This window comes from Equus caballus, chromosome 15 (assembly GCF_041296265.1).
Source record: "Equus caballus isolate H_3958 breed thoroughbred chromosome 15, TB-T2T, whole genome shotgun sequence".
Classification (NCBI taxonomy): domain Eukaryota; kingdom Metazoa; phylum Chordata; class Mammalia; order Perissodactyla; family Equidae; genus Equus; species Equus caballus.
The window spans coordinates 177,297-204,618 of NC_091698.1; positions in this window are offsets into that span (position 1 = coordinate 177,297).

Below are 27,322 nucleotides of genomic sequence, written 5' to 3' on the forward strand. Positions count from 1 at the left end.
CTAGAACATGTCTTACAAAGGCCTGTGAAACGCAGTTTCTTTGCAGGCCTGATGTGGCTGAAGTAGAACTTCTGCTCTGGGTGTGCCACATTGCCCTAGAGCTGAGAGGCACAACGTGCTGGCTTCTTTCCAAAGGGCGTGTTGGGCCCCAGAGCATGTTGCTTCCAGCTCTTTGGGAAGCGAAGAAACAACTCGCTCTGCACAGTGCTCTTACAGCCTACAGGGAACATCTCTTACAAAGGCCTGTGAAAGGCAGTTTCTTTGCAGGCCTGATCTGGCTGAAGTAGAACTTCTGCTCTGGGTGTGCTACATTGTCCTAGAGCTGAAAGGCACAACGTGCACTCTCCTTTCCACAAAGCGAGTTGGGCCCCAGAGCATCTTGCTTCCAGCTCTTTGGGAAGCGAAGAAACAACTCGCTCTGCACAGTGCTCTTACAGCCTACCGGTAACATCTCTTACAAAGGCCTGTGAAACGCAGTTTCTTTGCAGGCCTAATCTGGCTGAAGTAGAACTTCTGCTCTGGGTGTGCCACCTGGCCCTAGAGCTGAAATGTACAACGTGCAGGCTTGTTTCCAAAGGGCGAGTTGGGCCCCAAAGCATCTTGCTTCCAGCTCTTTGGGAAGCTAAGAAACAACTCGCTCTGCACAGTGCTCTTACAGCCTCCCGGGAACATGTCTTACAAAGGCCTGTGAAAGGCAGTTTCTTTGCAGGCCTGATCTGGCTGAAGTAGAACTTCTGCTCTGGGTGTGTCACATGGCCCTAGAGCTGAAAGGCACAACGTGCAAGCTTCTTTCCAAAGGGCGAGTTGGGCCCCAGAGCCTCTTGCTTCCAGCTCTTTGGGAAGTGAAGAAACAACTCGCTCTGCACAGTGCTCTTACAGCCTACCGGGATCATCTCTTACAAAGGCCTGTGAAAGGCAGTTTCTTTGCAGGCCTGGCCTGGCTGAAGTAGAACTTCTGCTCTGCTGGGTCCTACATGGCGCTAGAGCTGCAAGGCACAAAGTCCTGCCTTGATTCCACAAGGGTAGACAAGTCCCTCAAGTCCAGCATCCAGATCTTTCGGCTGCTAAGAAACAACTCGCTCTGCATAGGGCTCTTACAGCTACCGGAACATGTCTTAAAACGGACTGTGAAACGCAGTTCCTTCCCAGCCCTGATCTGGCTGAAGTAGAACTTCTGCTCTGCCGTGTGCAACCTTGCCCTAGAGATGCAAGGCACAAAGTCCTGCCTTGTTTCCCCAAGGGGAGACTAGCACCTCAGCGTCCAGCTTCCAGCTCTTGGAGCAGCTAAGAAACAGCTTGCTGTGCACAGGGCTCTTCCAGCCTACCTAGAACATGTCTTACAAAGGCCTGTGAAACGCAGTTTCTTTGCAGGCCTGATGTGGCTGAAGTAGAACTTCTGCTCTGGGTGTGCCACATTGCCCTAGAGCTGAGAGGCACAACGTGCTGGCTTCTTTCCAAAGGGCGTGTTGGGCCCCAGAGCATGTTGCTTCCAGCTCTTTGGGAAGCGAAGAAACAACTCGCTCTGCACAGTGCTCTTACAGCCTACAGGGAACATCTCTTCCAAAGGCCTGTGAAAGGCAGTTTCTTTGCAGGCCTGATCTGGCTGAAGTAGAACTTCTGCTCTGGGTGTGCTACATTGCCCTGGAGCTGAAAGGCACAACCCGCAGTCTCCTTTCCAAAAAGCGAGTTGGGCCCCAAAGAATCTTGCTTCCAGCTCTTTGGGAAGCTAAGAAACAACTCGCTCTGCACAGTGCTCTTACAGCCTACCGGGAACATGTCTTACAAAGGCCTGTGAAAGGCAGTTTTTTTGCAGGCCTGATCTGGCTGAAGTAGAACTTCTGCTCTGGGTGTGCTAAATTGCCCTGGACCTGAGAGGCACAACCCCCAGTCTTCTTTCCAAAGGGCGAGTTGGGCCCCAAAGCATCTTGCTTCCAGCTCTTTGGGAAGCTAAGAAACAACTCGCTCTGCAGACCTCTCTTACAGCCAACCGGGAACATCTCTTGCAAAGGCCTGAGAAATACAGTTTCCTTGCAGGCCTTATCTCGCTGAGGTAGAACTGCTGCTATGCCGTGTCCTTCATCGGCCTAGAGTTGCAAGGCTCAAAGTCCTGCCTTGACTCCTCAAGGGCAGACAGGCCCCACAGCGTGGGGCTTCCACCTCTTTGGGCAGCTAAGAAACAACTTGCTCTGCACTGGTGTTTTACAGCCTACAGGGAACGAGTCTTACAAAGGCCTGTGAAACGCAGTTTCTTCCCAGCCCTGATCTGGCTGAAGTAGAACTTCTGCTCTGCCGGGTCCTACATGGTGCTAGAGCTGCAAGGCACAAAGTCCGGCCTTGTTTCCACAAGGGTAGACAAGTCCCTCAGGTCCAGCTTCCAGCTCTTTCGGCAGCTAAGAAACAACTGGCTCAGCACAGTGCTCTTACAGCCTACCGGGAACATCTCTTCCAAAGGCCTGTTAAACGCAGTTTCTTCCCAGCCCTGATCTGGCTGAAGTAGAACTTCTGCTCTGGGTGTGTCACATGGCCCTAGAGCTGAAAGGCACAACGTGCAGGCTTCTTTCCAAAGGGCGAGTTGGGCCCCAAAGCATCTTGCTTCCAGCTCTTTGGGAAGCTAAGAAACAACTCGCTCTGCACAGTGCACTTACAGCCTACCGGGAACATCTCTTACAAAGGCCTGTGAAACGCAGTTTGTTTGCAGGCCTGATCTGGCTGAAGTAGAACTTCTGCTCTGGGTGTGCTAAATTGCCCTGGAGCTGAGAGGCACAACCCCCAGTCTTCTTTCCAAAGGGCGAGTTGGGCCCCAAAGCATCTTGCTTCCAGCTCTTTGGGAAGCTAAGAAACTACTCGCTCTGCAGACCTGTCTTACAGCCGACCGGGAACATCACTTGCAAAGGCCTGAGAAATACAGTTTCCTTGCAGGCCTTATCTCGCTGAGGTAGAACTGCTGCTATGCCGTGTCCTACATCGGCCTAGAGTTGCAAGGCTCAAAGTCCTGCCCTGACTCCTCAAGGGCAGACAGGCCCCACAGCGTGGGGCTTCCACCTCTTTGGGCAGCTAAGAAACAACTTGCTCTGCACTGGTGTTTTACAGCCTACAGGGAACGAGTCTTACAAAGGCCTGTGAAACGCAGTTTCTTCCCAGGCCTGATCTGGCTTAAGTAGAACTTCTGCTCTGAAATGTACAACGTGCAGGCTTGTTTCCAAAGGGCGTGTTGGGCCCCAGAGCATGTTGCTTCCAGCTCTTTGGGAAGCTAAGAAACAACTCGCTCTGCACAGTGCTCTTACAGCCTACAGGGAACATCTCTTCCAAAGGCCTGTTAAACGCAGTTTCTTTGCAGGCCTGATCTGGCTGAAGTAGAACTTCTGCTCTGGGTGTGCTACATTGCCCTGGAGCTGAAAGGCACAACCCGCAGTCTCCTTTCCAAAAAGCGAGTTGGGCCCCAAAGAATCTTGCTTCCAGCTCTTTGGGAAGCTAAGAAACAACTCGCTCTGCATAGTGCTCTTACAGCCTACTTGGAACATGTCTTCCAAAGGCCTGTGAAACGCAGTTTCTTTGCAGGCCTGATGTGGCTGAAGTAGAACTTCTGCTCTGGGCGTGCCACATTGCCCTAGAGCTGAAAGGCACAACGTGCAGGCTTCTTTCCAAAGGGCGAGTTGGGCCCCAGAGCATCTTGCTTCCAGCTCTTTGGGAAGCGAAGAAACAACTCGCTCTGCACAGTGCTCTTACAGCCTACCGGGAACATCTCTTACAAAGGCCTGTGAAACGCAGTTTGTTTGCAGGCCTGATCTGGCTTAAGTAGAACTTCTCCTCTGGGTGTGCTACATTGCCCTGGAGCTGAAAGGCACAACCCGCAGTCTTCTTTCCAAAGGGCGAGTTGGGCCCCAAAGCATCTTGCTTCCAGCTCTTTGGGAAGCTAAGAAACAACTCGCTCTGCACAGTGCTCTTACAGCCTACCGGGAACATCTCTTACAAAGGCCTGTGAAACGCAGTTTGTTTGCAGGCCTGATCTGGCTTAAGTAGAACTTCTGCTCTGGGTGTGCTACATTGCCCTGGAGCTGAAAGGCACAACCCGCAGTCTTCTTTCCAAAGGGCGAGTTGGGCCCCATAGCATCTTGCTTCCAGCTCTTTGGGAAGCTAAGAAACAACTCGCTCTGCACAGTGCTCTTACAGCCTACCGGGAACATGTCTTCCAAAGGCCTGAGAAACGCATTTTCTTTGCAGGCCTTATCTCGCTGAGGTAGAACTGCTGCTATGCCGTGTCCTACATCGGCCTAGAGTTTCAAGGCTCAAAGTCCTGCCCTGACTCCTCAAGGGCAGACAGGCCCCACAGCGTGGGGCTTCCACCTCTTTGGGCAGCTAAGAAACAACTTGCTCTGCACTGGTGTTTTACAGCCTACAGGGAACGAGTCTTACAAAGGCCTGTGAAACGCAGTTTCTTCCCAGGCCTGATCTGGCTTAAGTAGAACTTCTGCTCTGCCGGGTCCTACATGGCGCTAGAGCTGCAAGGCACAAAGTCCTGCCTTGATTCCACAAGGGTAGAGAAGTCCCTCAAGTCCAGCATCCAGCTCTTTCAGCAGCTAAGAGACAACTCGCTCTGCATAGGGCTCTTACAGCCTACCGGGAACATGTCTTAAAACGGACAGTGAAACGCAGTTTCTTCCCAGCCCTGATCTGGCTGAAGTAGAACTTCTGCTCTGGGTGTGCCACATGGCCCTAGAGCTGAAATGTACAACGTGCAGGCTTGTTTCCAAAGGGCGAGTTGGGCCCCAAAGCATCTTGCTTCCAGCTCTTTGGGAAGCTAAGAAACAATTCGCTCTGCATAGTGCTCTTACAGCCTACCGGGAACATCTCTTCCAAAGGCCTGTTAAACGCAGTTTCTTTGCAGGCCTGATCTGGCTGAAGTAGAACTTCTGCTCTGGGTGTGTCACATGGCCCTAGAGCTGAAAGGCACAACGTGCAGGCTTCTTTCCAAAGGGCGAGTTGGGACCCAAAGCATCTTGCTTCCAGCTCTTTGGGAAGCTGAGAAACAATTCGCTCTGCCCAGTGCTCTTATAGCCTACAGGGAACATCTCTTCCAATGCCTGTGAAACGCAATTTCTTTGCAGGCCTGATCTGGCTGAAGTAGAACTTCTGCTCTGCTGGGTCCTACATGGCGCTAGAGCTGCAAGGCACAAAGTCCTGCCTTGATTCCACAAGGGTAGACAAGTCCCTCAAGTAAAGCATCCAGCTCTTTCGGCAGCTAAGAAACAACTCGCTCTGCATAGGGCTCTTACAGCCTACCGGGAACATGTCTTAAAACGGACTGTGAAACGCAGTTTCTTCCCAGCCCTGATCTGGCTGAAGTAGAACTTCTGCTCTGCCGTGTGCAACATGGCCCTAGAGATGCAAGGCACCAAGTCCTGCCTTGTTTCCCCAAGGGGAGACTAGTACCTCAGCGTCCAGCTTCCAGCTCTTCGAGCAGGTAAGAAACAGCTTGCTGTGCACAGGGCTCTTCGAGCCTACCTAGAACATGTCTTACAAAGGCCTGTGAAACGCAGTTTCTTTGCAGGCCTGATGTGGCTGAAGTAGAACTTCTGCTCTGGGTGTGCCACATTGCCCTAGAGCTGAAAGGCTCAACGTGCAGGCTTCTTTCCAAAGGGAGTGTTGGGCCCCAGAGCATCTTGCTTCCAGCTCTTTGGGAAGCGAAGAAACAGCTCGCTCTGCACAGTGCTCTTACAGCCTCCCGGGAACATGTCTTACAAAGGCCTGTGAAAGGCAGTTTCTTTGCAGGCCTGATCTGGCTGAAGTAGAACTTCTGCTCTGGGTGTGCCACATTGCCCTAGAGCTGAAAGGTACAAGGTGCAGGCTTGTTTCCAAAGGGCGAGTTGGGCCCCAAAGCATCTTGCTTCCAGCTCTTTGGGAAGCTAAGAAACAACTCGCTCTACACAGTGCTCTTACAGCCTACCGGGAACATCTCTTACAAAGGCCTGTGAAACGCAGTTTGTTTGCAGGCCAGATCTGGCTGAAGTAGAACTTCTGCTCTGGGTGTGCTAAATTGCCCTGGAGCTGAGAGGCACAACACGCAGTCTTCTTTCCAAAGGGCGAGTTGGGCCCCAAAGCATCTTGCTTCCAGCTCTTTGGGAAGCTAAGAAACAACTCGCTCTGCACAGTGCACTTACAGCCTACCGGGAACATCTCTTACAAAGGCCTGTGAAACGCAGTTTGTTTGCAGGCCTGATCTGGCTGAAGTAGAACTTCTGCTCTGGGTGTGCCACATTGCCCTAGAGCTGAAAGGCACAACGTGCAGGCTTCTTTCCAAAGGGCGAGTTGGGCCCCAGAGCATCTTGCTTCCAGCTCTTTGGGAAGCGAAGAAACAACTCGCTCTGCACAGTGCTCTTACAGCCTACCGGGAACATCTCTTACAAAGGCCTGTGAAACGCAGTTTCTTTGCAGGCCAAATCTGGCTGAAGTAGAACTCTTGCTCTGGGTGTGCCACCTGGCACTAGAGCTGAAAGGTACAACGTGCAGGCTTGTTTCCAAAGGGCGAGTTGGGCCCCAGAGCATCTTGTTTCCAGCTCTTTGGGAAGCTAAGAAACAACTCGCTCTGCACAGTGCTCTTACAGCCTACCTGGAACATCTCTTCCAAAGGCCTGTGAAACGCAGTTTCTTTGCAGGCCTGATCTGGCTGAAGTAGAACTTCTGCTCTGGGTGTGCCACATTGCCCTAGAGCTGAAAGGCACAACGTGCAGGCTTCTTTCCAAAGGGCGAGTTGGGCCCCAGAGCATCTTGCTTCCAGCTCTTTGGGAAGCGAAGAAACAACTCGCTCTGCACAGTGCTCTTACAGCCTACCAGTAACATCTCTTACAAAGGCCTGTGAAACGCAGTTTCTTTGCAGGCCAAATCTGGCTGAAGTAGAACTTCTGCTCTGGGTGTGCCACCTGGCACTAGAGCTGAAAGGTACAAGGTGCAGGCTTGTTTCCAAAGGGCGAGTTGGGCCCCAAAGCATCTTGCTTCCAGCTCTTTGGGAAGCTAAGAAACAACTCGCTCTACACAGTGCTCTTACAGCCTACCGGGAACATCTCTTACAAAGGCCTGTGAAACGCAGTTTGTTTGCAGGCCAGATCTGGCTGAAGTAGAACTTCTGCTCTGGGTGTGCTAAATTGCCCTGGAGCTGAGAGGCACAACACGCAGTCTTCTTTCCAAAGGGCGAGTTGGGCCCCAAAGCATCTTGCTTCCAGCTCTTTGGGAAGCTAAGAAACAACTCGCTCTGCACAGTGCTCTTACAGCCTAGTGGGAACATGTCTTCCAAAGGCCTGTGAAACGCAGTTTCTTTGCAGGCCTGATCTGGCTGAAGTAGGACTTCTGCTCTGGGTGTGCTACTTTGCCCTAGAGCTGAAAGGCACAACGTGCAGGCTTCTTTCCAAAGGGCGAGTTGGGCCCCACAGCATCTTGCTTCCAGCTCTTTGGGAAGATAAGAAACCACTCTCTCTGCACAGCGCTCTTACAGCCTACCGGGAACATCTCTTCCAAAGGACTGTGAAACGCAGTTTCTTTGCAGGCCTGATCTGGCTGAAGTAGGACTTCTGCTCTGGGTGTGCTACTTTGCCCTAGAGCTGAAAGGCACAACGTGCAGGCTTCTTTCCAAAGGGCGAGTTGGGCCCCACAGCATCTTGCTTCCAGCTCTTTGGGAAGCTAAGAAACAACTCGCTCTGCACAGTGCTCTTACAGCCTAGTGGGAACATCTCTTCCAAAGGCCTGTGAAACGCAGTTTCTTTGCAGGCCTGATCTGGCTGAAGTAGCACTTCTGCTCTGGGTGTGCTACTTTGCCCCAGAGCTGAAAAGCACAACGTGCAGGCTTCTTTATAAAGGGCGAGTTGGGCCCCACGGCATCTTGCTTCCAGCTCTTTGGGAAGCTAAGAAACAACTCGCTCTGCACAGTGCTCTTACAGCCTACCGGGAACATCTCTTCCAAAGGCCTGTGAAACGCAGTTTCTTTGCAGGCCTGATCTGGCTGAAGTAGGACTTCTGCTCTGGGTGTGCTACTTTGCCCTAGAGCTGAAAGGCACAACGTGCAGGCTTCTTTCCAAAGGGCGAGTTGGGCCCCACAGCATCTTGCTTCCAGCTCTTTGGGAAGCTAAGAAACAACTCGCTCTGCACAGTGCTCTTACAGCCTACCGGGAACATCTCTTCCAAAGGCCTGTGAAACGCAGTTTCTTTGCAGGCTTGATCTGGCTGAAGTAGGACTTCTGCTCTGGGTGTGCTACTTTGCCATAGAGCTGAAAGACACAACGTGCAGGCTTCTTTCCAAAGGGCGAGTTGGGCCCCACAGCATCTTGCTTCCAGCTCTTTGGGAAGCTAAGAAACAACTCGCTCTGCACAGTGCTCTTACAGCCTAGTGGGAACATCTCTTCCAAAGGCCTGTGAAACGCAGTTTCTTTGCAGGCCTGATCTGGCTGAAGTAGGACTTCTGCTCTGGGTGTGCTACTTTGCCCTAGAGCTGAAAGGCACAACGTGCAGGCTTCTTTCCAAAGGGCGAGTTGGGCCCCACAGCATCTTGCTTCCAGCTCTTTGGGAAGCTAAGAAACAACTCGCTCTGCACAGTGCTCTTACAGCCTAGTGGGAACCTCTCTTCCAAAGGCCTGTGAAACGCAGTTTCTTTGCAGGCCTGATCTGGCTGAAGTAGGACTTCTGCTCTGGGTGTGCTACTTTGCCCTAGAGCTGAAAGGCACAACGTGCAGGCTTCTTTCCAAAGGGCGAGTTGGGCCCCACAGCATCTTGCTTCCAGCTCTTTGGGAAGCTAAGAAACAACTCGCTCTGCACAGTGCTCTTACAGCCTACCGGGAACATGTGTTCCAAAGGCCTGTGAAACCCAGTTTCTTTGCAGGCCTGATCTGGCTGAAATAGGACTTCTGCTCTGGGTGTGCTACTTTGCCCTAGAGCTGAAAGGCACAACGTGCAGGCTTCTTTCCAAAGGGCGAGTTGGGCCCCACAGCATCTTGCTTCCAGCTCTTTGGGAAGCTAAGAAACAACTCGCTCTGCACAGTGCTCTTACAGCCTAGTGGGAACATGTCTTCCAAAGGCCTGTGAAACGCAGTTTCTTTGCAGGCCTGATCTGGCTGAAGTAGGACTTCTGCTCTGGGTGTGCTACTTTGCCCTAGAGCTGAAAGGCACAACGTGCAGGCTTCTTTCCAAAGGGCGAGTTGGGCCCCACAGCATCTTGCTTCCAGCTCTTTGGGAAGATAAGAAACCACTCTCTCTGCACAGCGCTCTTACAGCCTACCGGGAACATCTCTTCCAAAGGACTGTGAAACGCAGTTTCTTTGCAGGCCTGATCTGGCTGAAGTAGGACTTCTGCTCTGGGTGTGCTACTTTGCCCTAGAGCTGAAAGGCACAACGTGCAGGCTTCTTTCCAAAGGGCGAGTTGGGCCCCACAGCATCTTGCTTCCAGCTCTTTGGGAAGCTAAGAAACAACTCGCTCTGCACAGTGCTCTTACAGCCTAGTGGGAACATCTCTTCCAAAGGCCTGTGAAACGCAGTTTCTTTGCAGGCCTGATCTGGCTGAAGTAGCACTTCTGCTCTGGGTGTGCTACTTTGCCCTAGAGCTGAAAGGCACAACGTGCAGGCTTCTTTCCAAAGGGCGAGTTGGGCCCCACAGCATCTTGCTTCCAGCTCTTTGGGAAGCTAAGAAACAACTCGCTCTGCACAGTGCTCTTACAGCCTAGTGGGAACCTCTCTTCCAAAGGCCTGTGAAACGCAGTTTCTTTGCAGGCCTGATCTGGCTGAAGTAGGACTTCTGCTCTGGGTGTGCTACTTTGCCCTAGAGCTGAAAGGCACAACGTGCAGGCTTCTTTCCAAAGGGCGAGTTGGGCCCCACAGCATCTTGCTTCCAGCTCTTTGGGAAGCTAAGAAACATCTCGCTCTGCACAGTGCTCTTACAGCCTACCAGGAACATGTCTTCCAAAGGCCTGTGAAACGCAGTTTCTTTGCAGGCCTGATCTGGCTGAAGTAGGACTTCTGCTCTGGGTGTGCTACTTTGCCCTAGAGCTGAAAGGCACAACGTGCAGGCTTCTTTCCAAAGGGCGAGTTGGGCCCCACAGCATCTTGCTTCCAGCTCTTTGGGAAGCTAAGAAACAACTCGCTCTGCACAGTGCTCTTACAGCCTAGTGGGAACATCTCTTCCAAAGGCCTGTGAAACGCAGTTTCTTTGCAGGCCTGATCTGGCTGAAGTAGCACTTCTGCTCTGGGTGTGCTACTTTGCCCCAGAGCTGAAAAGCACAACGTGCAGGCTTCTTTATAAAGGGCGAGTTGGGCCCCACGGCATCTTGCTTCCAGCTCTTTGGGAAGCGAAGAAACAACTCGCTCTGCACAGTGCTCTTACAGCCTACCGGGAACATCTCTTCCAAAGGCCTGTGAAACGCAGTTTCTTTGCAGGCCTGATCTGGCTGAAGTAGGACTTCTGCTCTGGGTGTGCTACTTTGCCCTAGAGCTGAAAGGCACAACGTGCAGGCTTCTTTCCAAAGGGCGAGTTGGGCCCCACAGCATCTTGCTTCCAGCTCTTTGGGAAGCTAAGAAACAACTCGCTCTGCACAGTGCTCTTACAGCCTACCGGGAACATCTCTTCCAAAGGCCTGTGAAACGCATTTTCTTTGCAGGCTTGATCTGGCTGAAGTAGGACTTCTGCTCTGGGTGTGCTACTTTGCCATAGAGCTGAAAGACACAACGTGCAGGCTTCTTTCCAAAGGGCGAGTTGGGCCCCACAGCATCTTGCTTCCAGCTCTTTGGGAAGCTAAGAAACAACTCGCTCTGCACAGTGCTCTTACAGCCTAGTGGGAACATCTCTTCCAAAGGCCTGTGAAACGCAGTTTCTTTGCAGGCCTGATCTGGCTGAAGTAGGACTTCTGCTCTGGGTGTGCTACTTTGCCCTAGAGCTGAAAGGCACAACGTGCAGGCTTCTTTCCAAAGGGCGAGTTGGGCCCCACAGCATCTTGCTTCCAGCTCTTTGGGAAGCTAAGAAACAACTCGCTCTGCACAGTGCTCTTACAGCCTAGTGGGAACCTCTCTTCCAAAGGCCTGTGAAACGCAGTTTCTTTGCAGGCCTGATCTGGCTGAAGTAGGACTTCTGCTCTGGGTGTGCTACTTTGCCCTAGAGCTGAAAGGCACAACGTGCAGGCTTCTTTCCAAAGGGCGAGTTGGGCCCCACAGCATCTTGCTTCCAGCTCTTTGGGAAGCTATGAAACAACTCGCTCTGCACAGTGCTCTTACAGCTTACCAGGAACATGTCTTCCAAATGCCTGTGAAACGCAGTTTCTTTGCAGGCCTGATCTGGATGAAGTAGGACTTCTGCTCTGGGTGTGCTACTTTGCCCTAGAGCTGAAAGGCACAACGTGCAGGCTTCTTTCCAAAGGGCGAGTTGGGCCCCACAGCATCTTGCTTCCAGCTCTTTGGGAAGCTAAGAAACAACTCGCTCTGCACAGTGCTCTTACAGCCTACGGGGAACATCACTTCGAAAGGCCTGTGAAACGCAGTTTCTTTGCAGGCCTGATCTGGCTGAAGTAGGACTTCTGCTCTGGGTGTGCTACTTTGCCCTAGAGCTGAAAGGCACAACGTGCAGGCTTCTTTCCAAAGGGCGAGTTGGGCCCCACAGCATCTTGCTTCCAGCTCTTTGGGAAGCTAAGAAACAACTCGCTCTGCACAGTGCTCTTACAGCCTACCGGGAACATCTCTTCCAAAGGCCTGTGAAACGCAGTTTCTTTGCAGGCCTGATCTGGCTGAAGTAGGACTTCTGCTCTGGGTGTGCTACTTTGCCCTAGAGCTGAAAGGCACAACGTGCAGGCTTCTTTCCAAAGGGCGAGTTGGGCCCCACAGCATCTTGCTTCCAGCTCTTTGGGAAGCTAAGAAACAACTCGCTCTGCACAGTGCTCTTACAGCCTACCGGGAACATCTCTTCCAAAGGCCTGTGAAACCCAGTTTCTTTGCAGGCCTGATCTGGCTGAAGTAGCACTTCTGCTCTGGGTGTGCTACTTTGCCCTAGAGCTGAAAGGCACAATGTGCTGGCTTCTTTCCAAAGGGCGAGTTGGGCCCCACAGCATCTTGCTTCCAGCTCTTTGGGAAGCTAAGAAACAACTCGCTCTGCACAGTGCTCTTACAGCCTAGTGGGAACATCTCTTCCAAAGGCCTGTGAAACGCAGTTTCTTTGCAGGCCTGATCTGGCTGAAGTAGGACTTCTGCTCTGGGTGTGCTACTTTGCCCTAGAGCTGAAAGGCACAACGTGCAGGCTTCTTTCCAAAGGGCGAGTTGGGCCCCACAGCATCTTGCTTCCAGCTCTTAGGGAAGCTAAGAAACAACTCGCTCTGCACAGTGCTCTTACAGCCTACCGGGAACATCTCTTCCAAAGGCCTGTGAAACGCAGTTTCTTTGCAGGCCTGATCTGGCTGAAGTAGGACTTCTGCTCTGGGTGTGCTACTTTGCCCTAGAGCTGAAAGGCACAACGTGCAGGCTTCTTTCCAAAGGGCGAGTTGGGCCCCACAGCATCTTGCTTCCAGCTCTTTGGGAAGCTAAGAAACAACTCGCTCTGCACAGTGCTCTTACAGCCTACCGGGAACATGTCTTCCAAAGGCCTGAGAAACGCATTTTCTTTGCAGGCCTTATCTCGCTGAGGTAGAACTGCTGCTATGCCGTGTCCTACATCGGCCTAGAGTTTCAAGGCTCAAAGTCCTGCCCTGACTCCTCAAGGGCAGACAGGCCCCACAGCGTGGGTCTTCCACCTCTTTGGGCAGCTAAGAAACAACTTGCTCTGCACTGGTGTTTTACAGCCTACAGGGAACGAGTCTTACAAAGGCCTGTGAAACGCAGTTTCTTCCCAGGCCTGATCTGGCTTAAGTAGAACTTCTGCTCTGCCGGGTCCTACATGGCGCTAGAGCTGCAAGGCACAAAGTCCTGCCTTGATTCCACAAGGGTAGACAAGTCCCTCAAGTCCAGCATCCAGCTCTTTCAGCAGCTAAGAGACAACTCGCTCTGCATAGGGCTCTTACAGCCTACCGGGAACATGTCTTAAAACGGACAGTGAAACGCAGTTTCTTCCCAGCCCTGATCTGGCTGAAGTAGAACTTCTGCTCTGGGTGTGCCACATGGCCCTAGAGCTGAAATGTACAACGTGCAGGCTTGTTTCCAAAGGGCGAGTTGGGCCCCAAAGCATCTTGCTTCCAGCTCTTTGGGAAGCTAAGAAACAATTCGCTCTGCATAGTGCTCTTACAGCCTACCGGGAACATCTCTTCCAAAGGCCTGTTAAACGCAGTTTCTTTGCAGGCCTGATCTGGCTGAAGTAGAACTTCTGCTCTGGGTGTGTCACATGGCCCTAGAGCTGAAAGGCACAACGTGCAGGCTTCTTTCCAAAGGGCGAGTTGGGACCCAAAGCATCTTGCTTCCAGCTCTTTGGGAAGCTGAGAAACAATTCGCTCTGCCCAGTGCTCTTATAGCCTACAGGGAACATCTCTTCCAATGCCTGTGAAACGCAATTTCTTTGCAGGCCTGATCTGGCTGAAGTAGAACTTCTGCTCTGCCGGGTCCTACATGGCGCTAGAGCTGCAAGGCACAAAGTCCTGCCTTGATTCCACAAGGGTAGACAAGTCCCTCAAGTAAAGCATCCAGCTCTTTCGGCAGCTAAGAAACAACTCGCTCTGCATAGGGCTCTTACAGCCTACCGGGAACATGTCTTAAAACGGACTGTGAAACGCAGTTTCTTCCCAGCCCTGATCTGGCTGAAGTAGAACTTCTGCTCTGCCGTGTGCAACATGGCCCTAGAGATGCAAGGCACCAAGTCCTGCCTTGTTTCCCCAAGGGGAGACTAGTACCTCAGCGTCCAGCTTCCAGCTCTTCGAGCAGGTAAGAAACAGCTTGCTGTGCACAGGGCTCTTCGAGCCTACCTAGAACATGTCTTACAAAGGCCTGTGAAACGCAGTTTCTTTGCAGGCCTGATGTGGCTGAAGTAGAACTTCTGCTCTGGGTGTGCCACATTGCCCTAGAGCTGAAAGGCTCAACGTGCAGGCTTCTTTCCAAAGGGCGTGTTGGGCCCCAGAGCATCTTGCTTCCAGCTCTTTGGGAAGCGAAGAAACAGCTCGCTCTGCACAGTGCTCTTACAGCCTCCCGGGAACATGTCTTACAAAGGCCTGTGAAAGGCAGTTTCTTTGCAGGCCTGATCTGGCTGAAGTAGAACTTCTGCTCTGGGTGTGCCACATTGCCCTAGAGCTGAAAGGTAAAAGGTGCAGGCTTGTTTCCAAAGGGCGAGTTGGGCCCCAAAGCATCTTGCTTCCAGCTCTTTGGGAAGCTAAGAAACAACTCGCTCTACACAGTGCTCTTACAGCCTACCGGGAACATCTCTTACAAAGGCCTGTGAAACGCAGTTTGTTTGCAGGCCAGATCTGGCTGAAGTAGAACTTCTGCTCTGGGTGTGCTAAATTGCCCTGGAGCTGAGAGGCACAACACGCAGTCTTCTTTCCAAAGGGCGAGTTGGGCCCCAAAGCATCTTGCTTCCAGCTCTTTGGGAAGCTAAGAAACAACTCGCTCTGCACAGTGCACTTACAGCCTACCGGGAACATCTCTTACAAAGGCCTGTGAAACGCAGTTTGTTTGCAGGCCTGATCTGGCTGAAGTAGAACTTCTGCTCTGGGTGTGCCACATTGCCCTAGAGCTGAAAGGCACAACGTGCAGGCTTCTTTCCAAAGGGCGAGTTGGGCCCCAGAGCATCTTGCTTCCAGCTCTTTGGGAAGCGAAGAAACAACTCGCTCTGCACAGTGCTCTTACAGCCTACCGGGAACATCTCTTACAAAGGCCTGTGAAACGCAGTTTCTTTGCAGGCCAAATCTGGCTGAAGTAGAACTCTTGCTCTGGGTGTGCCACCTGGCACTAGAGCTGAAAGGTACAACGTGCAGGCTTGTTTCCAAAGGGCGAGTTGGGCCCCAGAGCATCTTGTTTCCAGCTCTTTGGGAAGCTAAGAAACAACTCGCTCTGCACAGTGCTCTTACAGCCTACCTGGAACATCTCTTCCAAAGGCCTGTGAAACGCAGTTTCTTTGCAGGCCTGATCTGGCTGAAGTAGAACTTCTGCTCTGGGTGTGCCACATTGCCCTAGAGCTGAAAGGCACAACGTGCAGGCTTCTTTCCAAAGGGCGAGTTGGGCCCCAGAGCATCTTGCTTCCAGCTCTTTGGGAAGCGAAGAAACAACTCGCTCTGCACAGTGCTCTTACAGCCTACCGGTAACATCTCTTACAAAGGCCTGTGAAACGCAGTTTCTTTGCAGGCCAAATCTGGCTGAAGTAGAACTTCTGCTCTGGGTGTGCCACCTGGCACTAGAGCTGAAAGGTACAAGGTGCAGGCTTGTTTCCAAAGGGCGAGTTGGGCCCCAAAGCATCTTGCTTCCAGCTCTTTGGGAAGCTAAGAAACAACTCGCTCTACACAGTGCTCTTACAGCCTACCGGGAACATCTCTTACAAAGGCCTGTGAAACGCAGTTTGTTTGCAGGCCAGATCTGGCTGAAGTAGAACTTCTGCTCTGGGTGTGCTAAATTGCCCTGGAGCTGAGAGGCACAACACGCAGTCTTCTTTCCAAAGGGCGAGTTGGGCCCCAAAGCATCTTGCTTCCAGCTCTTTGGGAAGCTAAGAAACAACTCGCTCTGCACAGTGCTCTTACAGCCTAGTGGGAACATGTCTTCCAAAGGCCTGTGAAACGCAGTTTCTTTGCAGGCCTGATCTGGCTGAAGTAGGACTTCTGCTCTGGGTGTGCTACTTTGCCCTAGAGCTGAAAGGCACAACGTGCAGGCTTCTTTCCAAAGGGCGAGTTGGGCCCCACAGCATCTTGCTTCCAGCTCTTTGGGAAGATAAGAAACCACTCTCTCTGCACAGCGCTCTTACAGCCTACCGGGAACATCTCTTCCAAAGGCCTGTGAAACGCAGTTTCTTTGCAGGCCTGATCTGGCTGAAGTAGGACTTCTGCTCTGGGTGTGCTACTTTGCCCTAGAGCTGAAAGGCACAACGTGCAGGCTTCTTTCCAAAGGGCGAGTTGGGCCCCACAGCATCTTGCTTCCAGCTCTTTGGGAAGCTAAGAAACAACTCGCTCTGCACAGTGCTCTTACAGCCTAGTGGGAACATCTCTTCCAAAGGCCTGTGAAACGCAGTTTCTTTGCAGGCCTGATCTGGCTGAAGTAGCACTTCTGCTCTGGGTGTGCTACTTTGCCCCAGAGCTGAAAAGCACAACGTGCAGGCTTCTTTATAAAGGGCGAGTTGGGCCCCACGGCATCTTGCTTCCAGCTCTTTGTGAAGCTAAGAAACAACTCGCTCTGCACAGTGCTCTTACAGCCTACCGGGAACATCTCTTCCAAAGGCCTGTGAAACGCAGTTTCTTTGCAGGCCTGATCTGGCTGAAGTAGGACTTCTGCTCTGGGTGTGCTACTTTGCCCTAGAGCTGAAAGGCACAACGTGCAGGCTTCTTTCCAAAGGGCGAGTTGGGCCCCACAGCATCTTGCTTCCAGCTCTTTGGGAAGCTAAGAAACAACTCGCTCTGCACAGTGCTCTTACAGCCTACCGGGAACATCTCTTCCAAAGGCCTGTGAAACGCAGTTTCTTTGCAGGCTTGATCTGGCTGAAGTAGGACTTCTGCTCTGGGTGTGCTACTTTGCCATAGAGCTGAAAGACACAACGTGCAGGCTTCTTTCCAAAGGGCGAGTTGGGCCCCACAGCATCTTGCTTCCAGCTCTTTGGGAAGCTAAGAAACAACTCGCTCTGCACAGTGCTCTTACAGCCTAGTGGGAACATCTCTTCCAAAGGCCTGTGAAACGCAGTTTCTTTGCAGGCCTGATCTGGCTGAAGTAGGACTTCTGCTCTGGGTGTGCTACTTTGCCCTAGAGCTGAAAGGCACAACGTGCAGGCTTCTTTCCAAAGGGCGAGTTGGGCCCCACAGCATCTTGCTTCCAGCTCTTTGGGAAGCTAAGAAACAACTCGCTCTGCACAGTGCTCTTACAGCCTAGTGGGAACCTCTCTTCCAAAGGCCTGTGAAACGCAGTTTCTTTGCAGGCCTGATCTGGCTGAAGTAGGACTTCTGCTCTGGGTGTGCTACTTTGCCCTAGAGCTGAAAGGCACAACGTGCAGGCTTCTTTCCAAAGGGCGAGTTGGGCCCCACAGCATCTTGCTTCCAGCTCTTTGGGAAGCTAAGAAACAACTCGCTCTGCACAGTGCTCTTACAGCCTACCGGGAACATGTGTTCCAAAGGCCTGTGAAACCCAGTTTCTTTGCAGGCCTGATCTGGCTGAAGTAGCACTTCTGCTCTGGGTGTGCTACTTTGCCCTAGAGCTGAAAGGCACAACGTGCAGGCTTCTTTCCAAAGGGCGAGTTGGGCCCCACAGCATCTTGCTTCCAGCTCTTTGGGAAGCTAAGAAACAACTCGCTCTGCACAGTGCTCTTACAGCCTAGTGGGAACCTCTCTTCCAAAGGCCTGTGAAACGCAGTTTCTTTGCAGGCCTGATCTGGCTGAAGTAGGACTTCTGCTCTGGGTGTGCTACTTTGCCCTAGAGCTGAAAGGCACAACGTGCAGGCTTCTTTCCAAAGGGCGAGTTGGGCCCCACAGCATCTTGCTTCCAGCTCTTTGGGAAGCTAAGAAACATCTCGCTCTGCACAGTGCTCTTACAGCCTACCAGGAACATGTCTTCCAAAGGCCTGTGAAACGCAGTTTCTTTGCAGGCCTGATCTGGCTGAAGTAGGACTTCTGCTCTGGGTGTGCTACTTTGCCCTAGAGCTGAAAGGCACAACGTGCAGGCTTCTTTCCAAAGGGCGAGTTGGGCCCCACAGCATCTTGCTTCCAGCTCTTTGGGAAGCTAAGAACAACTCGCTCTGCACAGTGCTCTTACAGCCTAGTGGGAACATCTCTTCCAAAGGCCTGTGAAACGCAGTTTCTTTGCAGGCCTGATCTGGCTGAAGTAGGACTTCTGCTCTGGGTGTGCTACTTTGCCCTAGAGCTGAAAGGCACAACGTGCAGGCTTCTTTCCAAAGGGCGAGTTGGGCCCCACAGCATCTTGCTTCCAGCTCTTTGGGAAGCTAAGAAACAACTCGCTCTGCACAGTGCTCTTACAGCCTACCAGGAACATGTCTTCCAAAGGCCTGTGAAACGCAGTTTCTTTGCAGGCCTGATCTGGCTGAAGTAGAACTTCTGCTCTGGGTGTGCCACATTGCCCTAGAGCTGAAAGGCACAACGTGCAGGCTTCTTTCCAAAGGGCGAGTTGGGCCCCAGAGCATCTTGCTTCCAGCTCTTTGGGAAGCGAAGAAACAGCTCACTCTGCACAGTGCTCTTACAGCCTACCGGTAACATCTCTTACAAAGGCCTGTGAAACGCAGTTTCTTTGCAGGCCTAATCTGGCTGAAGTAGAACTTCTGCTCTGCCGTGTGCAACATGGCCCTAGAGATGCAAGGCACAAAGTCCTGCCTTGTTTCCCCAAGGGGAGACTAGTACCTCAGCGTCCAGCTTCCAGCTCTTGGAGCAGCTAAGAAACAGCTTGCTGTGCACAGGGCTCTTCCAGCCTACCTGGACCATGTCTTACAAAGGCCTGTGAAACGCAGTTTCTTTGCAGGCCTGATGTGGCTGAAGTAGAACTTCTGCTCTGGGTGTGCCACATTGCCCTAGAGCTGAAAGGCACAACGTGCAGGCTTCTTTCCAAAGGGCGAGTTGGGCCCCAGAGCATCTTGCTTCCAGCTCTTTGGGAAGCGAAGAAACAACTCGCTCTGCACAGTGCTCTTACAGCCTACCGGGAACATCACTTACAAAGGCCTGTGAAACGCAGTTTGTTTGCAGGCCTGATCTGGCTTAAGTAGAACTTCTGCTCTGGGTGTGCTACATTGCCCTGGAACTGAAAGGCACAACCCGCAGTCTTCTTTCCAAAGGGCGAGTTGGGCCCCAAAGCATCTTGCTTCCAGCTCTTTGGGAAGCTAAGAAACAACTCGCTCTGCACAGTGCTCTTACAGCCTACAGGGAACATCTCTTACAAAGGTCTGTGAATCGCAGTTTCTTTGCAGGCATGATTTGCCTGAAGTAGAACTTCTGCTCTGGGTGTGCTACATTGTCCTAGAGCTGAAAGGCACAACGTGCACTCTCCTTTCCACAAAGCGAGTTGGGCCCCAAAGAATCTTGCTTCCAGCTCTTTGGGAAGCTAAGAAACAACTCGCTCTGCACAGTGCTCTTACAGCCTACCGGGAACATGTCGTATAAAGGCCTGTGAAACGCAGTTTCTTTGCAGGCCTGATCTGGCTGAAGTAGAACTTCTGCTCTGGGTGTGCCACATTGCCCTAGAGCTGAAAGGCACAACGTGCAGGCTTCTTTCCAAAGGGCGAGTTGGGCCCCAGAGCATCTTGCTTCCAGCTCTTTGGGAAGCGAAGAAACAACTCGCTCTGCACAGTGCTCTTACAGCCTACCGGTAACATCTCTTACAAAGGCCTGTGAAACGCAGTTTCTTTGCAGGCCAAATCTGGCTGAAGTAGAACTTCTGCTCTGGGTGTGCCACCTGGCCCTAGAGCTGAAATGTACAACGTGCAGGCTTGTTTCCAAAGGGCGAGTTGGGCCCCAAAGCATCTTGCTTCCAGCTCTTTGGGAAGCCAAGAAACAACTCGCTCTGCAGACCTCTCTTACAGCCAACCGGGAACATCTCTTACAAAGGCCTGAGAAATACAGTTTCCTTGCAGGCCTTATCTCGCTGAGGTAGAACTGCTGCTATGCCGTGTCCTTCATCGGCCTAGAGTTGCAAGGCTCAAAGTCCTGCCTTGACTCCTCAAGGGCAGACAGGCCCCACAGCGTGGGGCTTCCACCTCTTTGGGCAGCTAAGAAACAACTTGCTCTGCACTGGTGTTTTACAGCCTACAGGGAACGAGTCTTACAAAGGCCTGTGAAACGCAGTTTCTTCCCAGCCCTGATCTGGCTGAAGTAGAACTTCTGCTCTGCCGGGTCCTTCATGGCGCTAGAGCTGCAAGGCACAAAGTCCGGCCTTGTTTCCACAAGGGTAGACAAGTCCCTCAGGTCCAGCTTCCAGCTCTTTCGGCAGCTAAGAAACAACTGGCTCAGCACAGTGCTCTTACAGCCTACCGTGAACATGTCTTCCAAAAGCCTGTTAAACGCAGTTTCTTCCCAGCCCTGATCTGGCTGAAGTAGAACTTCTGCTCTGGGTGTGTCACATGGCCCTAGAGCTGAAAGGCACAACGTGCAGGCTTCTTTCCAAAGGGCGAGTTGGGACCCAAAGCATCTTGATTCCAGCTCTTTGGGAAGCTGAGAAACAATTCGCTCTGCCCAGTGCTCTTACAGCCTACAGGGAACATCTCTTACAAAGGCCTGTGAAACGCAGTTTCTTTGCAGGCCTGATCTGGCTGAAGTAGAACTTCTGCTCTGGGTGTGCCACATTGCCCTAGAGCTGAAAGGCACAACGTGCAGGCTTCTTTCCAAAGGGCGAGTTGGGCCCCAGAGCATCTTGCTTCCAGCTCTTTGGGAAGCGAAGAAACAGCTCACTCTGCACAGTGCTCTTACAGCCTACCGGTAACATCTCTTACAAAGGCCTGTGAAACGCAGTTTCTTTGCAGGCCTAATCTGGCTGAAGTAGAACTTCTGCTCTGCCGTGTGCAACATGGCCCTAGAGATGCAAGGCACAAAGTCCTGCCTTGTTTCCCCAAGGGGAGACTAGTACCTCAGCGTCCAGCTTCCAGCTCTTGGAGCAGCTAAGAAACAGCTTGCTGTGCACAGGGCTCTTCCAGCCTACCTGGACCATGTCTTACAAAGGCCTGTGAAACGCAGTTTCTTTGCAGGCCTGATGTGGCTGAAGTAGAACTTCTGCTCTGGGTGTGCCACATTGCCCTAGAGCTGAAAGGCACAACGTGCAGGCTTCTTTCCAAAGGGCGAGTTGGGCCCCAGAGCATCTTGCTTCCAGCTCTTTGGGAAGCGAAGAAACAACTCGCTCTGCACAGTGCTCTTACAGCCTACCGGGAACATCACTTACAAAGGCCTGTGAAACGCAGTTTGTTTGCAGGCCTGATCTGGCTTAAGTAGAACTTCTGCTCTGGGTGTGCTACATTGCCCTGGAACTGAAAGGCACAACCCGCAGTCTTCTTTCCAAAGGGCGAGTTGGGCCCCAAAGCATCTTGCTTCCAGCTCTTTGGGAAGCTAAGAAACAACTCGCTCTGCACAGTGCTCTTACAGCCTACCGGGAACATGTCGTATAAAGGCCTGTGAAACGCAGTTTCTTTGCAGGCCTGATCTGGCTGAAGTAGAACTTCTGCTCTGGGTGTGCCACATTGCCCTAGAGCTGAAAGGCACAACGTGCAGGCTTCTTTCCAAAGGGCGAGTTGGGCCCCAGAGCATCTTGCTTCCAGCTCTTTGGGAAGCGAAGAAACAACTCGCTCTGCACAGTGCTCTTACAGCCTACCGGTAACATCTCTTACAAAGGCCTGTGAAACGCAGTTTCTTTGCAGGCCAAATCTGGCTGAAGTAGAACTTCTGCTCTGGGTGTGCCACCTGGCCCTAGAGCTGAAATGTACAACGTGCAGGCTTGTTTCCAAAGGGCGAGTTGGGCCCCAAAGCATCTTGCTTCCAGCTCTTTGGGAAGCCAAGAAACAACTCGCTCTGCAGACCTCTCTTACAGCCAACCGGGAACATCTCTTACAAAGGCCTGAGAAATACAGTTTCCTTGCAGGCCTTATCTCGCTGAGGTAGAACTGCTGCTATGCCGTGTCCTTCATCGGCCTAGAGTTGCAAGGCTCAAAGTCCTGCCTTGACTCCTCAAGGGCAGACAGGCCCCACAGCGTGGGGCTTCCACCTCTTTGGGCAGCTAAGAAACAACTTGCTCTGCACTGGTGTTTTACAGCCTACAGGGAACGAGTCTTACAAAGGCCTGTGAAACGCAGTTTCTTCCCAGCCCTGATCTGGCTGAAGTAGAACTTCTGCTCTGCCGGGTCCTTCATGGCGCTAGAGCTGCAAGGCACAAAGTCCGGCCTTGTTTCCACAAGGGTAGACAAGTCCCTCAGGTCCAGCTTCCAGCTCTTTCGGCAGCTAAGAAACAACTGGCTCAGCACAGTGCTCTTACAGCCTACCGTGAACATGTCTTCCAAAAGCCTGTTAAACGCAGTTTCTTCCCAGCCCTGATCTGGCTGAAGTAGAACTTCTGCTCTGGGTGTGTCACATGGCCCTAGAGCTGAAAGGCACAACGTGCAGGCTTCTTTCCAAAGGGCGAGTTGGGACCCAAAGCATCTTGATTCCAGCTCTTTGGGAAGCTGAGAAACAATTCGCTCTGCCCAGTGCTCTTACAGCCTACAGGGAACATCTCTTACAAAGGCCTGTGAAACGCAGTTTCTTTGCAGGCCTGATCTGGCTGAAGTAGAACTTCTGCTCTGGGTGTGCCACATTGCCCTAGAGCTGAAAGGCACAACGTGCAGGCTTCTTTCCAAAGGGCGAGTTGGGCCCCAGAGCATCTTGCTTCCAGCTCTTTGGGAAGCGAAGAAACAGCTCACTCTGCACAGTGCTCTTACAGCCTACCGGTAACATCTCTTACAAAGGCCTGTGAAACGCAGTTTCTTTGCAGGCCTAATCTGGCTGAAGTAGAACTTCTGCTCTGCCGTGTGCAACATGGCCCTAGAGATGCAAGGCACAAAGTCCTGCCTTGTTTCCCCAAGGGGAGACTAGTACCTCAGCGTCCAGCTTCCAGCTCTTGGAGCAGCTAAGAAACAGCTTGCTGTGCACAGGGCTCTTCCAGCCTACCTGGACCATGTCTTACAAAGGCCTGTGAAACGCAGTTTCTTTGCAGGCCTGATGTGGCTGAAGTAGAACTTCTGCTCTGGGTGTGCCACATTGCCCTAGAGCTGAAAGGCACAACGTGCAGGCTTCTTTCCAAAGGGCGAGTTGGGCCCCAGAGCATCTTGCTTCCAGCTCTTTGGGAAGCGAAGAAACAACTCGCTCTGCACAGTGCTCTTACAGCCTACCGGGAACATCACTTACAAAGGCCTGTGAAACGCAGTTTGTTTGCAGGCCTGATCTGGCTTAAGTAGAACTTCTGCTCTGGGTGTGCTACATTGCCCTGGAACTGAAAGGCACAACCCGCAGTCTTCTTTCCAAAGGGCGAGTTGGGCCCCAAAGCATCTTGCTTCCAGCTCTTTGGGAAGATAAGAAACAACTCGCTCTGCACAGTGCTCTTACAGCCTACCGGGAACATGTCTTCCAAAGGCCTGAGAAATACAGTTTCCTTGCAGGCCTTATCTCGCTGAGGTAGAACTGCTGCTATGCCGTGTCCTACATCGGCCTAGAGTTGCAAGGCTCAAAGCCATGCCTTGACTCCTCAAGGGCAGACAGGCCCCACAGCGTGGGGCTTCCACCTCTCTGGGCAGCTAAGAAACAACTTGCTCTGCACTGGTGTTTTACAGCCTACAGGGAACGAGTCTTACAAAGGCCTGTGAAACGCAGTTTCTTCCCAGCCCTGATCTGGCTTAAGTAGAACTTCTGCTCTGCTGTGTCCTACATGGCGCTAGAGCTGCAAGGCACAAAGTCCTGCCTTGATTCCACAAGGGTAGACAAGTCCCTCAAGTCCAGCATCTAGCTCTTTCGGCAGCTAAGAAACAACTCGCTCTGCATAGGGCTCTTACAGCCTAACGGGAACATGTCTTAGAACGGACTGTGAAACGCAGTTTCTTCCCAGCCCTGATCTGGCTGAAGTAGAACTTCTGCTCTGGGTGTGCCACATGGCCCTAGAGCTGAAATGTACAACGTGCAGGCTTGTTTCCAAAGGGCGAGTTGGGCCCCAAAGCATCTTGCTTCCAGCTCTTTGGGAAGCTAAGAAACAATTCGCTCTGCATAGTGCTCTTACAGCCTACCGGGAACATCTCTTCCAAAGGCCTGTTAAACGCAGTTTCTTTGCAGGCCTGATCTGGCTTAAGTAGAACTTCTGCTCTGGGTGTGTCACATGGCCCTAGAGCTGAAAGGCACAACGTGCAGGCTTCTTTCCAAAGGGCGAGTTGGGACCCAAAGCATCTTGATTCCAGCTCTTTGGGAAGCTGAGAAACAATTCGCTCTGCCCAGTGCTCTTACAGACAGCAGGGAACATCTCTTACAAAGGCCTGTGAAACGCAATTTCTTTGCAGGCCTGATCTGGCTGAAGTAGAACTTCTGCTCTGCCGGGTCCTACATGGCGCTAGAGCTGCAAGGCACAAAGTCCTGCCTTGATTCCACAAGGGTAGACAAGTCCCTCAAGTCCAGCATCCAGCTCTTTCGGCTGCTAAGAAACAACTCGCTCTGCATAGGGCTCTTACAGCCTAGCGGGAACATGTCTTAAAACGGACTGTGAAACGCAGTTCCTTCCCAGCCCTGATCTGGCTGAAGTAGAACTTCTGCTCTGCCGTGTGCAACATGGCCCTAGAGATGCAAGGCACAAAGTCCTGCCTTGTTTCCCCAAGGGGAGACTAGCACCTCAGCGTCCAGCTTCCAGCTCTTGGAGCAGCTAAGAAACAGCTTGCTGTGCACAGGGCTCTTCCAGCCTACCTAGAACATGTCTTACAAAGGCCTGTGAAACGCAGTTTCTTTGCAGGCCTGATGTGGCTGAAGTAGAACTTCTGCTCTGGGTGTGCCACATTGCCCTAGAGCTGAGAGGCACAACGTGCTGGCTTCTTTCCAAAGGGCGTGTTGGGCCCCAGAGCATGTTGCTTCCAGCTCTTTGGGAAGCGAAGAAACAACTCGCTCTGCACAGTGCTCTTACAGCCTACAGGGAACATCTCTTCCAAAGGCCTGTGAAAGGCAGTTTCTTTGCAGGCCTGATCTGGCTGAAGTAGAACTTCTGCTCTGGGTGTGCTACATTGTCCTAGAGCTGAAAGGCACAACGTGCACTCTCCTTTCCACAAAGCGAGTTGGGCCCCAGAGCATCTTGCTTCCAGCTCTTTGGGAAGCGAAGAAACAACTCGCTCTGCACAGTGCTCTTACAGCCTACCGGTAACATCTCTTACAAAGGCCTGTGAAACGCAGTTTCTTTGCAGGCCTAATCTGGCTGAAGTAGAACTTCTGCTCTGGGTGTGCCACCTGGCCCTAGAGCTGAAATGTACAACGTGCAGGCTTGTTTCCAAAGGGCGAGTTGGGCCCCAAAGCATCTTGCTTCCAGCTCTTTGGGAAGCTAAGAAACAACTCGCTCTGCACAGTGCTCTTACAGCCTCCGGGGAACATGTCTTACAAAGGCCTGTGAAAGGCAGTTTCTTTGCAGGCCTGATCTGGCTGAAGTAGAACTTCTGCTCTGGGTGTGTCACATGGCCCTAGAGCTGAAAGGCACAACGTGCAAGCTTCTTTCCAAAGGGCGAGTTGGGCCCCAGAGCCTCTTGCTTCCAGCTCTTTGGGAAGTGAAGAAACAACTCGCTCTGCACAGTGCTCTTACAGCCTACCGGGATCATCTCTTACAAAGGCCTGTGAAAGGCAGTTTCTTTGCAGGCCTGGCCTGGCTGAAGTAGAACTTCTGCTCTGCTGGGTCCTACATGGCGCTAGAGCTGCAAGGCACAAAGTCCTGCCTTGATTCCACAAGGGTAGACAAGTCCCTCAAGTCCAGCATCCAGATCTTTCGGCTGCTAAGAAACAACTCGCTCTGCATAGGGCTCTTACAGCTACCGGAACATGTCTTAAAACGGACTGTGAAACGCAGTTCCTTCCCAGCCCTGATCTGGCTGAAGTAGAACTTCTGCTCTGCCGTGTGCAACCTTGCCCTAGAGATGCAAGGCACAAAGTCCTGCCTTGTTTCCCCAAGGGGAGACTAGCACCTCAGCGTCCAGCTTCCAGCTCTTGGAGCAGCTAAGAAACAGCTTGCTGTGCACAGGGCTCTTCCAGCCTACCTAGAACATGTCTTACAAAGGCCTGTGAAACGCAGTTTCTTTGCAGGCCTGATGTGGCTGAAGTAGAACTTCTGCTCTGGGTGTGCCACATTGCCCTAGAGCTGAGAGGCACAACGTGCTGGCTTCTTTCCAAAGGGCGTGTTGGGCCCCAGAGCATGTTGCTTCCAGCTCTTTGGGAAGCGAAGAAACAACTCGCTCTGCACAGTGCTCTTACAGCCTACAGGGAACATCTCTTCCAAAGGCCTGTGAAAGGCAGTTTCTTTGCAGGCCTGATCTGGCTGAAGTAGAACTTCTGCTCTGGGTGTGCTACATTGCCCTGGAGCTGAAAGGCACAACCCGCAGTCTCCTTTCCAAAAAGCGAGTTGGGCCCCAAAGAATCTTGCTTCCAGCTCTTTGGGAAGCTAAGAAACAACTCGCTCTGCACAGTGCTCTTACAGCCTACCGGGAACATGTCTTACAAAGGCCTGTGAAAGGCAGTTTTTTTGCAGGCCTGATCTGGCTGAAGTAGAACTTCTGCTCTGGGTGTGCTAAATTGCCCTGGACCTGAGAGGCACAACCCCCAGTCTTCTTTCCAAAGGGCGAGTTGGGCCCCAAAGCATCTTGCTTCCAGCTCTTTGGGAAGCTAAGAAACAACTCGCTCTGCAGACCTCTCTTACAGCCAACCGGGAACATCTCTTGCAAAGGCCTGAGAAATACAGTTTCCTTGCAGGCCTTATCTCGCTGAGGTAGAACTGCTGCTATGCCGTGTCCTTCATCGGCCTAGAGTTGCAAGGCTCAAAGTCCTGCCTTGACTCCTCAAGGGCAGACAGGCCCCACAGCGTGGGGCTTCCACCTCTTTGGGCAGCTAAGAAACAACTTGCTCTGCACTGGTGTTTTACAGCCTACAGGGAACGAGTCTTACAAAGGCCTGTGAAACGCAGTTTCTTCCCAGCCCTGATCTGGCTGAAGTAGAACTTCTGCTCTGCCGGGTCCTACATGGTGCTAGAGCTGCAAGGCACAAAGTCCGGCCTTGTTTCCACAAGGGTAGACAAGTCCCTCAGGTCCAGCTTCCAGCTCTTTCGGCAGCTAAGAAACAACTGGCTCAGCACAGTGCTCTTACAGCCTACCGGGAACATCTCTTCCAAAGGCCTGTTAAACGCAGTTTCTTCCCAGCCCTGATCTGGCTGAAGTAGAACTTCTGCTCTGGGTGTGTCACATGGCCCTAGAGCTGAAAGGCACAACGTGCAGGCTTCTTTCCAAAGGGCGAGTTGGGCCCCAAAGCATCTTGCTTCCAGCTCTTTGGGAAGCTAAGAAACAACTCGCTCTGCACAGTGCACTTACAGCCTACCGGGAACATCTCTTACAAGGGCCGGTGAAACGCAGTTTGTTTGCAGGCCTGATCTGGCTGAAGTAGAACTTCTGCTCTGGGTGTGCTAAATTGCCCTGGAGCTGAGAGGCACAACCCCCAGTCTTCTTTCCAAAGGGCGAGTTGGGCCCCAAAGC